The 11,228-nt window shown below is 34.8% G+C and overlaps 1 long non-coding RNA gene across 1 annotated transcript in view; it reads right to left on the bottom strand.

The window, feature by feature from the left end:
- Positions 1–731: 731 nt before the first annotated feature.
- LOC310899268 overlaps positions 732–11,228 on the bottom strand; it is a 64,615-nt gene continuing 54,118 nt past the window's right edge. Inside the window, exon 6 of the long non-coding RNA XR_014584136.1 lies at positions 732–1,597. This is a non-coding gene — a long non-coding RNA (uncharacterized lncRNA). The remainder of the gene's footprint in view (positions 1,598–11,228) is intronic.

The following is an 11,228-nucleotide window of genomic DNA, read 5'->3' as shown; positions in this document are numbered from 1 at the left end:
TAGTATTTTTCTTAAATATAAAACCCCACAGTGAGTTTCTTCAGAGTCCTAATTAATTGTAATGAAACAGAATCAACTTTGTAATTTCCTTACACTTTGCATGTATTTTTTAATGAAAAATAAATACTGTATTTTCAACACGGGTGATTCTCTTCTTGAAGTATTAATTTTTCTTTGTTTTTGTTTGCCCAAATAACTTTTTTACATATAGAAAACATAAATTAATCCAATCACATAAGAAAACCCTTACTGAGAAATGATCATTTCACTTTATATTCATCCTCCCACAATTTCTCCCCCTTCATTTGTTACCTCTCATTGTATGTTTAGATACAAGCCCACTCACACACAGTCTTTGTTTTTGAGTTCATATAACTAGCATCATGGAGCCAGTGTGACTGTCTGAAAGCCTTGACAACACAAAAAATCCATGTAACTAATGGCCACTCCTTGCTGACCAGTTGATTGCTTTCTCTTTTGAAAGAAGGCCATCTTTGCAAATTCACTCCAATTTGTGCTTTTTTAATGAAGTCCTTATTCATTTAGATGATTTTAATAGATTGTCTATATTTTAATTAGGGAATTTTGAAAATTATAATAAATGTAACCTTTCCCTTGGACTATTTGTCTTTCTGAAGACTTACTTCCCATACTGCTTTTCACTGTTATAACCATCAACAAACAGATGACTGATTTTGGCCCAGAAAACACAGAGGTTTTTGTCACCCTTTGTTTTGGCTGCTGGAAACAAATCTTCACCTCTTCCCTGCTACAGCAATGGCAAATTAATGGGGAAGTGGGGTGGAGAGACAGTGGCTACGTCACCAATGCTAAAAGCTTTTTCAATATAACTGTCACATGACTCACATTCAGAGATTTCTTCTACGCCTTACAGCGAATTTAAAGTTTACATTAGGAAAATCGCCTGATCAAAACTAGTAGTGAACAGTACCAGTGCTGGTCCTGTAAGAAGAGCTGTTCAGACAGCACAAAGGTAATTATAATTGTCTGCCTTGGAAATGTATCTCCATGCATGTACTGCTGTGGGGCTCCGTGTTCTGCAAGATTTTAAAAAACATTTTAAATAGGTTCAGGTCGTACTGCAGCTGTAGAACACACTATATTGTATTCACAAAACTTTTACTTATCTCTGGGTATCTAAACTTCTGCTGCTAGGGAAGTACCTTGGGGTCATTGTCGATGTTTCCCAAATCTGTAATGCATACTTCTTTCTCAAGTCCTAAAAGGGATGTGGAGGAATTGCCCTCCTCCTACTACATGTTCTTTTCATTCAGCTCTTCAAATAGGTCTTACGATATTTTTTTTTTCCCATATTCTGAGTCACAGCTAGATTCCTCACTTTTATGCTGTTATATAGAGCATACGGGGAGACGGGATTAAATACACAGGTACCTCTAGGCTCCTCTAGTGGTGACATTTACCTTTTCTTCACAAGATGAATAGAGAACCAGAGTTCAGAAGGATGTGCATGTCTTAGCAGCGCTGTACGTTCTCTGCAGACAGGATCCATAGTAGCAATTTTGGACAACTCTCTTTTGCAACTTTTTCTCTCTATGTTTTATTATGGACCAATAGCCTATGGAAGAAAACGCAAAACTGAAAACTCACTGAACTAAGGCAGTCATGCAAGTAAAATAGTACTAATTCTTTGATAGATGTTTACATTCGCATTTGTCACAACATGAAACCATTTAATCAGGAAAAAAAGCCTATAAAGAACTTGATACTGAAAAATAGCTTTAAATTATAAAATTAAATTAAATCTCAAACGTAGAAATAGACCTAAATCCTAACATTTAAATTTTTTTTTTTTTTAATTTTGTCTACTAGATCCTACTCAGGAGCTTTAATCCAATGTAATTTTAGTACACTTCAAGGGGACTGTACTTACATAAACAAATGATGGTTCTTTATTTCTTTAGTTAAGCACTTTCTATATTAAAACAGTAATAATTGTCTTGGTAGATACTCTTACAAGGTGAGAATTTGTAATTAAAACTCTATGTGAGAAAAAGAGATCCACCACTTTTTGAAGCGAGCACCAGTAAGGTAATGACCAACATTTTAGGCATCATTCCTATTTCATGACAATATGATGCTCCAAGTGCCAAGTCATGGAAATATTCTCCCTTCAGCAATGCACAGCTTCTTGGCAATATTATTTAGAAGCTGTACCAAAGATTTACTTTCCTTCAGGTATATATGCTCTTGAGTGATATGGGCTATACAGTTTGAATTTTCCTCTGGTGAACATGTTTTCTTTAGACATAACATAACTTTGGCTCCAAGCAAGTCTTATACTTTTATCTGTTCAAGAATCAATGATACACACAACATTTTCTTTTCTTAACTTGGCTATAGTCCAAAGGTCCTAATCTATGTCCAGAGGGTAAAGCTGGCAGATGTACAAATTGGCAAAGAGCAGTAACAGTTTATTTAGATGCCCTTTCTGGCAACATTTTCATATATGTATCTTTCTTCTGTTTTAGAAAAATTACTAGTTTTATCTTCATCAGAAAAAATAGTATTTTTATTCAGATTATAGTAGCACATAACAAAAGAAGAACTACATCAATATATCAATCCACTTGAATAAAATGGAGAGATATTCCTTTAGTATGTCTCTAGCACAGATGAGTATATTTGAGTACAACAAATGAGAAACCCAGACAAGAAGGATTTTTAGGGTTATGTTTTCCTTCTAAAGTTCCTGTAATTCTCATTGACAGCGATAAAAATTCTGTGTGTATTGCTATGGGACAACGCTTGCAACACACCTGACTTGGAGGAGAGATGCTTTCTATTTATCAAAACCGTTAGTCTTTTATTCATATGGAAAAAGGTGAGGAATTATTTGTAAAATACAAAATAGGCTTTAAAAATAAGGGAAGAGAATTTCTATGCCCTCAGGTTATCTGTTGGACTTATACATGTGTGTGTGTGTGTGTGTGTGTGTGTGTGTGTGTGTGGTGTGTGTAAAATGAAATATAACCACAACAGATAATAAAAGGCATTGGGGAATGAACAAAACAGGGAAAAGATGAAACCAGAGATGAGAACAGAGACTGTGAAATGAAGAAATTAAGCAGTTAGTGTAATCAAAAAGGAAAACCCTAGCTGACTGAAAGACAGAATTGATGCATTAAACAGAAAAGAAATGCTTTTAGCTATACCTACATAGACATCTCACAGACAAAAGAGTAGGATGATTAAAATGCTATGTCCCAAGCAGACCCCTTCCAAGATCTCTCGAGAATATCTCTCTCTCTTTCTCTCTCTCTCCCCCCTCCATCTTGCCTATCTACCCACAAATTTATCTATTTATCCTTTTAAAATTTTTCAAATTGGTATGGGAAGATTGTTCAGGCTACTGTAAAGCAATGAAATAGCAGAGACTACAACTTTCAATCTCCTTGGCAATCCAGAAGCAGTAAACAGGGCAGAATTTGGTGTTAGTTATGAGAAGGAAAACAAGAGGGAGGAGATAGTCATCATTAGGAAACTCGGTGAGGTTATTCTAAAACATGGAGTAGTTGCAGAATTACACTGGAGGAAAAAAAATAAAAAAATAAGACTGGCAAAAAATGAGACTATTAATGTCTACTTGCCATAGTCTATTTCTGCCCCCTTGATTCTAAGACTTATTAGGCAAAATAACTGTCTCAGCATTTATTTAGGCCAAATTTCTTGTTAAATCCTATGTTTCTTTACCTAATTAGAGTTAGAATTAGGAGGACTATTCCCTGGGTGCTAAGCAGAACAGAATTATCACATCTGTTTATTAAAAGAACTGAAAATTCTGCAACCTTTATCCTGCAACCAGATAAAACCTTTTTTACCATAGTATGCTTAATGATATACAGTGTAGCCTAATATAACACACTTTTGGTATAATATGTACTGTTCCGACCCTAGTTATGCCAGGGAAACAGCATCAGAGGCAAAGAGATAACTTGAGGAGTTAATCAAAGATAGACACCATCACAGCTCTGACAGAGAAGACATAAAAGCAAATCTGCCAACTTGTTTTCTTGTCAAATCTGGCCAAATTTGTTTGGAAAGTCCATTTCTATCAGAGGAATAAGAACCGTACAAAGATTTACACTCTACCTCACTTCATTGCATGCTGCTGCTAGGACTTTGTAATAACATGAATTAATTAACTATTTCTACATAAAAATTCTGTATGTTTTGCTTCAGAACACCTACTGCTACTTTGCACACATTCAGAAACACAACAAAATACAATAATAATAATAAAGAAGACACATACACCTATCAGAGCAATGTATGCACTTCCCAACAGTAGACTAATACAGTAAAACACAATTGTTTTACCCTCTTCAGACAGCCCCTTCTCAAGAAGCCCAATGAATGCGCTTTGAAATATGAATAAGCTTTATGAAGTTAAGAAATCTAGGAGAAGACAGAACATAAGGGATCACACCACAGTCAAAACCCCTCCTGAGAACCCCCTGCTAGCATTCATTTCTCATTAAAAAGATGTAAGTAAGATGTAAGTAAGCCTTGAAATTCCTACAGGAAATTTTGAAAAATCTAGGGTTTTTTCATACTTATTTTAAACCTCAAAAAAAAAAGAAAAAAAAAACACTATTATGAAATCTCTAATATGTAGCAACAACAACAACAAAAGATAATCTATAATTCCTGAATAAATACTCAACACTCATAGAAGAAAAACATAAAAAGTAATACATCAAATTCAAACTTTCTGGAAAATAATGTAAAATATATTCCCTGTTCTGCTGCTGTTTCAGAACCTCACCTATCACAGGCCAACAATCATGGAGGTCCCAAATGTGAAGGCAGGGATCTCAGGGTCTCTTTCCTATCCTCGGTTAAGCCATGCAACCAACAGGCTTTCAGGAAGCAAGAATTTTGAAAGCTTGGTACATCGCTACAGATTGGTGAATGTCTCCTTTTAACAACCTTGGCATGTGAGTGAAAATCTGTTTTGCCATTAATTTCCTTGGCCAGTCTAAATGGTAGAGAAGAAGGGAACCAAAACTCATTTCATTTCCAAATCACGTAAACGAAATCACTGTACCATAGGAGATACCATGGTTGTGAGTTTAGAGTGCACTATGCCTTGCATTATCTTCACATTTTGAAAGTGGTATAATTGAATTCATTTGTCTAGAACAGGACTTTCTGTATGTTAAAAGCCTATTAAAAACATCTTTGAAAGCTACAAATCACAAAGCAGGTTATTGTTATACAGAAGTAAGAGGGAACGGATTTAATGTGATGTCTATGTAGTCTCAATTTGCAGAGATTTTATTTGGTCTTTTTAAATAACATTGCAAGCTAGTAGGTAAAATTTATTTATTTATTAATTTAAAATTCTTCTAACTGATCACTATGTGATACCATTTTATAAAATGTATCACTGCTGATGTGTCTGTAAAATTCTGTAGAGGAATATAACTGAACTTCCTTCAGTAAAAAATGCACCTGCTATCTACCTATGACTGTTTAAAAAACTTTACTATGACACTCCAAGATATGAATGTCATTCTTTGAGTTGTTATATTAACCAGCTAGGGGGAAGCATATAATTTATCATGTTATACAGTCATACTATAAAATTGTGTAACACCACCTCATTTTTCTTAAAAACACTTAAAGTAGCATGTATGTTTAGTGCCTATTAATGGCCCAGTCCCATAAAATATTTTTTGTCCAAGAACATGCTAGTGAGATATACGAAGCTCTGCCCATCTTGAAGCCAAGGAAGACCAAAGTGGCCACCAACAAAGTGATTCTTCTAATTGAAAGTTTAAAAGCATATTATTTTTGTCTTTTGAAAGTAAGAGTGAACTGAAAGCTACATCACAAAGCTACAAATGGGGCTTCAGAATGGCAAATCTCCCAAATCAAGACAAAAGCACCCTAAGTGAAAGGGGGCACTGACATTTAGAAACAGCTATTGTTAGGCACACATGTACATACTATTAGACAGAGATCATCTCTTTAACTCACTTTATGATACAATATTTTACTTTGGTATTTTTGCCTTTTTATCTGTATACTGTAACTATACTGTATCTATATACTTTATCTATATACTACAACAGAGCATCAGCAATAATACTATATTTATGCTTGGAATATTTATGCACAGTAGAGGATGCCAGACAATATGCAAAAACACTTCATATGCTAATAATTTCTACAGCCAATGATTTAAAGTGATAGAAAATGAAGGCTAATGTAAAGATATATCTTGGGTGCAATTATGTTTCCTAGGGAAAGCAAACAAAAATTCAAGCCCTCATTTACACATTTAAAGTTGTTACAGCCAGCAAGTCATAAACTGACAGAATTTTAGGACACAGATCAGAGACATTTTTGGTGCTTGTGTCAACATCTGTTTTTCCACCCATGCTAATGCGTGGCTGCTTTCTCCATTGTATTGGAACACTACATACAGGAGTTAGTAGGAACACTTAGGAACCTTACACCAACAGTTTGTTACTGTGGAGAAAATACTGGATTCAAATATGGGAGATCTGCACTGTAGTCAGCCAAGATCCCAGTGCTCGGGTCATTCTGCCTTGGGATTTTTAACTCACTGTGAGCTCACCAGACTTTCTCAAGTCATTTTCTTGGGGATAATGGTATTGAATGCTCAGGAGTACTGATGAAACCTGCTACATATAAGTTAAATAGCATTACTACATTTATATCTTCATTGTTGTTGTTGTATCTTAACTGCAGACCCTCATTACACCTATATGACTGTAGATTTCTCCAGTAAAAGCACAGAAATCCACTGATAAAACAATTTTAATGCAGAGTTCAAGTAGTTCATAGCATCACTTTGCCTTCTGGAATTTGTAGTCATGCTGAGACTTCTGGGAACCAAGAAACAGAAACCTCCAGGTACTCTGAAATCAAGGCATTTGAGAGTTACCATACTCCAAAGCTATCGCAGCTATGCCAAGAGTAATGACATTGCCCATTCTAAATATGTGCCCACAGCCCATTCTATATTTGTAAACAGTTCACATCATTCAGGGGAAAGAGTCCAAGTTAGTTTGTAGAACAAAGTCCAACACTTCTCTTTGGTGAAGAAAACTTGAGATTCAGGCAACCCAGGCTGCACCAGAGATATATATATATTCAGACACTGGCAATGTTACTCCGCCTAAACAATTTCTTATTTGCTAACTTGTGCAATATTTTAGTTCTTTCCAGCAATCACTCCTACACAGTAAATTAATTTTTACCTTTATCAAACCTACAGACAACTGCTGTATCTCAACTCTCTACTTAAATTCTCCTTGAAAGGACGTCTATTTCTGATTACATATAAACCTCACTTCTGAAAAAAGATACAATGGACCCCTCTATGTAGCTATATTAAATACACAGTGGAAAAACAACCTGCAAATCTGTTTATTTTACAACTGCAGCTCTGTCAAGCTTCTCTAACAATCCTTCAGCTTTCAACACACTTACAATTGACTGGGAAGGTATAGGTGGGGAGGTTGCACGTAACTGCTAGTGACTTCCCAGCTTGAAGGGGGTGAACAAGGAAGGCAGGAGTAATTTTGTATTGCCATATATCTTAGCTTTGAGTAACAGCAATTATTTTCAAAATCACATGAAGATGAAATCTAAAGGTCTGGAGGAGGACATAAGAAAAGTTAGAGTTGCAGAGAGCAATCAGACTAGCAGAATGCACACAAGTATACCTTTGCAAATTACTAAACAATTTGTAAGCATTTAGGGGACAATGAGATTGTAAGAGTCAGTCATGACTTGTAAAATTGTGTTGACCTAAGTTCTCTTTTTATGAGTTTATTTGTTTATGAAAGCAGAAGAGTAACAGATCTGATCAACAGCTTTGTTAACATCACAGTGTGATACAATCTGATATAAAATTGCCATAAGAAAGAATAAAAATATGATCTATACCAAATTACTTTCAACAGGTTGCATGACGACACAAAAAGCAGAAAGGCAATTATTAATAAACATGTCTCAAAGTGGACTGATAAATCAGTGGGGATACCACAAACTTTAGCTTTGGTTTTATAGTATTCAATGTGTTTTCATTACATTGGTTAGCAGCAAACTTAAAGCCTGCACTTACAAAATCCACAGATGATGCCAGGCTTTGTGGGACTCAAAGCAGTCTGGGGAGCAGTATTCAATTCATTTTTTTCTTAATAACTTCGTGAAGTAGCCAGAAAGTAGAAAACTATATTCAGTAAATAACACATCCTAAACACATTCTCTCAGAAAGAAAAAGAAAAAATGCAGTACAAAATGGGAAGTAACAGTTCAGTAGGAAAGTAACTAAGAGCACAATCGTAGTGGATCACAAATAAAGTAACAGTTGTATTATGCTAATAAAGAAAATAAAGGTAAGGAATTCTGGATCTTTATATGCATGAAGATTAGTATTTGAGTTTACTTCAAAGGTGAGACTGGCAAAAGTACGTTGCAAAGCTTCAGTCATAGTTTTGAAAGATGAAGGCAAAGCAAGGAAAATCTAGAGAAGAATTAAAAAAGTCAGTAGATCTGATCAGCATTATGTATCACAAAATAGTTTTTAAAAGCAGTTCACTTCTTGGTGGTGCTGTAAACAATTATGGATCTATGAAACTGTGCATGTAATAGAACAGATCATTCAGAATTATTCAGAATAAAATCTAGATTTTACTTTGATGAACTGTATTCTAAAACAGATGGAATTTTCAGATAGATAAAAAAATTACCCCCCTATTCCAACATCTAATCCTCATCAATCACACACCTGATAGAAACTCTTGCAATTCAAACTGGCTCTTTGTTTCCAGACAATTTGTAAAAATTAATAAACTGTTTTTTTTAACTTTGTTTAATATTTACCATTGTTGACTAATATTTTATTGATACAAATGTCAGTCTAAAACTGATATAGTTCCTCACTGATCTCAAGAACTATTTACTGTAAATATTGAGCATTTATTATGCATTATTCAATCTAACTAAACTCTGAACAGATTAAAAAGATTTTTTTCTCTGGCTAGTTGAAATTTAAGCCCCAAGAACACTTTTTCTTTGCATTTTCATTCATGGGCTCAAATACACACCAATATGTATGTGAGATTGATCTCGGAATATTTATGTAAATTGAGCAACACCTAACCCAAGTATTTGGAACTTCCATTTGATTTGTTTTTTTTTCAGATTTTTTTTCTTATTGTCTCAAATGTCTGTCTGTATGTATTATTCCTATTACTTGTTACTATAAATGTTACTATAAATTACTTGTTACTATAAAAATGGCAACTCCCTGATAGTCAACAAAATGCTTTTTATAATGCACATATACTTAAATATATACATGTATAAGCATATACATAAATGATTAAAATCATAAACACAGCCAGTTCTGTGTTCTTTATCATACTGAAAATAGTAAGAACTAACAGTTTTACTGTTTGAATTTACCTTTCTACTCTGACAGTAAAAGTACATTAGAAAAGACTGAGGCATACTGAAAGCATCCATACTTTTGCTGCATAATTGCCAAGCACAATATCACCTTACGCAGTACTGCATGAACGTTGCACTTGCAAATTAACTAGATACTATTTGTCTCTGCAGATAGTGCTATGCTGCCAGCTACCCAAAGATCAGGGCAAAAGCCAGGGCAAATGCACACTGCTTCTAACATCTTCTTTTGATTGCCATGCAGTCAGTCAGTCGTTACTTGTTTGAAGCCTGTTATCCAAAGTTCATTCACACACACGCAGCCATTTTCCCAAATGTTAGGAAAACGTGCTGCTACAACAAACCTGCTACAGCCCTCATATTGATTCACGTTCTTTCTCTAAGCATTCACCTTTGTGGAAATCTCTTTTTTTTTCCCCCCTACATTTTAGACAAGAAAAAGGCTGAAAGGTAGAGATGTGGTTCTCACAGCACGTACTGAAATGTGTACATGCTTGCAGCGAAGTGTAAAACAAAAGGATTTTCAAGCCAAACGATTCTGCAGCAAGTTGTTTCTTCTTCAAGTGATACATACTACATTCTAGACTACATTATAATACTAACAAAAATTACACACATGTACTGATGATTCTCAAATGAACTGAATGAGGCAAGGAAATACTAAATCTGTTCTTTATTTCTCATTTTCATAATAAGCAGTAGACACTACAGCTAAAATTCTACTCGTGTCAGGTTTGCTAAGGCTATTAGACATTGTAATGAGAGCTTTTGAAATGGGTTTGATTTTGTTATATTTAGCCTGTTTCTTCAAGGAAACCTTCCAGAAAAGAAAATGACAAAGTTTTCTCCGTAAACTCAAGCAGTAAGTCAAGCTGCAAAGTGTCAGCATGTTGACTATACCAGCTGCATACCAGTGCCAGTGAAGCTTGAAGCCAGAAGTGAGCATTCAAGACAATAAACAATACCCTGGTTCACTGGCAAGCATACAAACAGAGCACCTATCTATAAGAGTGTTATTGTAAGACTTAAGCACAACTCCTTTCTGACATGCTAGACACCCTCTCTAGCATTTCTAAAAAATCCCATGGAAGGTTTCCTTTTTGAATGAAGAAAATGACACTAAATTATGCAAATGTATCAGAACTTTATGTAACGGAATAATTGAAAAAACAGTGTGTTCATTTACCTTGTCCATTCTTATTTATCAGACTTGAAAGTAACATGGATTTTTGCAATGCCTTTAATAAAAACATATTCTTTAATCTTTGCTGTGCCCTATAAAGGCCTGAAAAAAAAGATGACACTTATTGAAATTATGAGAGCTGCTATATGAAAATAATTTGATATAGTTCAAAAGCAGTACAAGAGCTTGTACCATCTCAACTTATAATTACCCTTCCCACAATAGTATGAATTGAACACTATGTTCTAGCAGTAGTGATAGATTTGTTGCTACTTTAGGAAGCATTTTATCTGAGACAGTTTGCCTCCCCAAGACTTACTCCTCACAGAAATGCTGCCCAGCCTTTCAGTTTCTTCCAGACTGATGTATTACACGTTTAGAGAATAACTCTACTAACATATGCATCAGGGTGCAATGAGTGAAGTCATTCTGATATGCTGAACCAATGAACTGAAGAGAGGAAAATGTCCGCTATTTAAACAGTAGATTACTTGTTATGGTTCTTATTTAGGTATGAAATGCAGGAGAGGTGAGTTTGAGATAAAATTTCAAA

The sequence above is a fragment of the Anser anser genome, assembly GCF_964211835.1.
Source record: "Anser anser genome assembly, chromosome: 4".
Lineage (NCBI taxonomy): Eukaryota > Metazoa > Chordata > Aves > Anseriformes > Anatidae > Anser > Anser anser.
The sequence above is the reverse complement of the archived record's forward strand: the minus strand, read 5'-3'. Positions and strand labels throughout refer to the sequence as shown.